Raw genomic sequence first — 3226 nt, forward strand, 5'->3', positions numbered from 1 at the left:
CCAAAAAAGTAATGGAAATGTTCTTTTTGGTGCAAAATTGACGCAGAAGCGATGAATTTAACATGGGCTTGTCATACACTGAAAAAAAGCATACCCGGTTCCAAAGATTTTGTCTTTACTTCAAAAAATTTGGTATTGATTCCGTGCCAAAGAAGCGGAGAATACAAGTAAGGATACTTTCAAGACATAATTCTCTTTTAAATTTAGGTTTTGTGTACTTGCTTCTACGAAGCAAATTTTAATTTTTCGCTTTCTCAGCATTTTTTCTTCATATGCTATCAAAGTCCTTTAAAAACGAGTTAACGGCAACTTTATTTTCCAAATTAGGACTCGACTTCCAGTAGAAATTATGCTATGTTTGAAGTAAAAAACTTCTTTAAAATAAAGTGTTGAAAAACATGTCCTATATTTGAACGATTTTTTGCTTTGTAGTCAAGATGCAAAAAGACAACAAATTTAAAGACAATTTCATTAAATTTAAAGAATTTTTCTGAATTATTAAAGTCAAGTTGACCTTAGCCTATAAATTTTTTCTTTCATGTTAAGATACCCATTTTTAAGTCAAATCACTTAATTATAAGGACAGTATGACTTCATTGAAAAGTTTATCGACTTTTGGACAAGGAAAATAACTTTATTTTAGAGAAATGCGTCTTCTATGCTAAGCAAAATCTTTGACCTCACGACAATATTTTTTTCATTGTAGGACGGAAGTCCTCCATTTCAACAGCCGTTGCACTGAATTTGCATCACTTCTTTAGATGTGATCCGAATTCAATGTTTTGCTTCTCCAAAAGGATCCAAAACCAAATCTAGGGATCGGTTTATATGGGGGCTATATATGATTATGGACTGATATGGACCACTTATGGCATGGCTGTTAAATATCATATACTATCACCACGTACCAAATTTCAACCATATCGGATGAATTTTGCTTCTCCAAAAGGCACCGGAGGTCAAATCTGGAGATCGGTTGATATGGGGGCTATATATAATTATGGACTTATGTGAACCAATTCCTGCATGGTTGGTGGATACCATATACTAACATGACGTACCAAATTTCAACCGAATCGGATGCATTTTGCTCTTCCAAGGGGCTCCGGAGGTCAAATCTGGGGATCGGTTTATATGGGGCCTATATATAATTACTGACCGATTTCGAACAATTTTTGCATGTGTGTTTGAGGCCATATATTAACACCACGTACCAAATTTCAACTGAATCAGATGAATTTTGGTCTTCCAAGAGGCTCGGGAGGTCAAATCTGGTGATCGGTTTATATGGGGGCTATATATAAATTTGGACCGATGTGGACCAATTTATGCATGGTCATTAGAGACCATATACTTACACCATGTATCAAATTTCAGCCGGATCGGATGAAATTTGCTTCTCTTAGAGGCTATAGCCCCATCGGTTTATATGGGGGCTTTATATAATTATGGACCGATGTGGACCAATTTCTGCAAGGTTGTTAGAAACCATATACTAACACCATGTACCACATGTCAGCCTGATCGGATGAAATTTGCTTCTCTTAGAGCAATCGCAAGCCAAATTTGGGGGTCCGTTTATATGGGGGCTATACGTAAAAGTGGACCGATATGGCCCATTTGCAATACCATCCGACCTACATCATTAGCAACTACTTGTGGCAAGTTTCAAGTCGATAGCTTGTTTCGTTCGGAAGTTAGTGTGATTTCAACAGACGGACATGCTCAGATCGACTCAGAATTTCACCACGACCCAGAATATATATACTTTATGGGGTCTTAACAGGTTGGCTGATAAGTCCCCGGTCTGACACACGTCGCTAGTATTAAATGCATATTTTTTTATATAGTACCAACCTTCAAATGATTCGTGTCAAAATTTGACGTCTGTAAGTCAATTAGTTTGTGAGATAGAGCGTCTTTTGTGAAGCAACTTTTGTTATTATGAATGAAAAAATGGAAAAACAGGAATTTCGTGTTTTGATAAAATACTGTTTTCTGAAGGGAAAATATTGTGGAAGCAAAAATTTGGCATGATAATGAGTTTCCGGACTCTGGCCTAGGGAAATCAACAATAATTGATTGGTATGCAAAATTCAAGCGTGGTGAAATGATTTTGTTGTGATAAAATACTGTTTTCTGAAGGAAAAATACGGTGGAAGCAAAAATTTGGCATGATAATGAGTTTCCGGACTCTGCCCCAAGGAAATCAACAATAATTGATTCGTATGCAAAATTCAAGCGTGGTGAAATGAGCACGGAGGCCGGTGAACGCAGTGGACGCCCGAAAGAGGTGGTTACATCTGAAAACATCAAAAAAATCCACAAAATGATTTTGAATGACCGTAACATGAAGTTGATCGAGATAGAAGAGGCCTTAAAGATATCAAAGGAACGTGTTGGTCATATCATTCATCAATATTTGGATATGCGGAAGCTCTGTGCAAAATGGGTGCCGCGCGAGCTCACATTTGACCAAAAACAACAACGTGTTGATGATTCTGAGCGGTGTTTGCAGCTGTTAACTCGTAACACACCCGAGTTTTTCGGTCGATATGTGACAATGGATGAAACATGGCTTCATCACTGCACTCCTGAGTCCAATCGACAGTCGGCTGAGTGGACAGCGACCGGTGAACCGTGGAAAGACTCAAAAGTCTGCTGGCAAAGTAATGGCCTCTGTTTTTTGGGATGCGCATGGAATAATTGTTATCGATTATCTTGAGAAGGGAAAAGCCATCAACAGTGACTATTATATGGCGTTATTGGAGCGTTTGTAGGTCGAAATCGCGGCAAAACGGCCCCATATAAAGAAGAAAAAAGTGTTGTTCCACCAAGACAACGCACCGTGCACAAGTCATTGAGAACGATGACAAAAATTCATGAAGTGGGCTTCGATTTGCTTCCCCACCCATCCTATTCTCCAGATCTGCCCCTAAGGACTTTTTCTTGTTTTCAGACCTCAAAAGGATGCTCGCAGGGAAAAAATTTGGCTGCAATGAAGAGGCGATCGCCGAAACTGAGGCGTATATTGAGGAAAACCCGGAGGAGTACTACCAAAATTGTATCAAAAAATTGGAAGGTCGTTATAATCGTTGTATTGCCCTTGAAGGGAACTATGTTGAATAATAAAAACGAATTTTGACAAAAAAAAATGTGTTTTTCTTTGTTAGACCGGGGACTTATCAGCCAACCTGTTATATTGTGTTTAAAAATTGTGCCCGAA

The sequence above is a fragment of the Haematobia irritans genome, chromosome 4, assembly GCF_050003625.1.
Source record: "Haematobia irritans isolate KBUSLIRL chromosome 4, ASM5000362v1, whole genome shotgun sequence".
NCBI classification, from domain to species: domain Eukaryota; kingdom Metazoa; phylum Arthropoda; class Insecta; order Diptera; family Muscidae; genus Haematobia; species Haematobia irritans.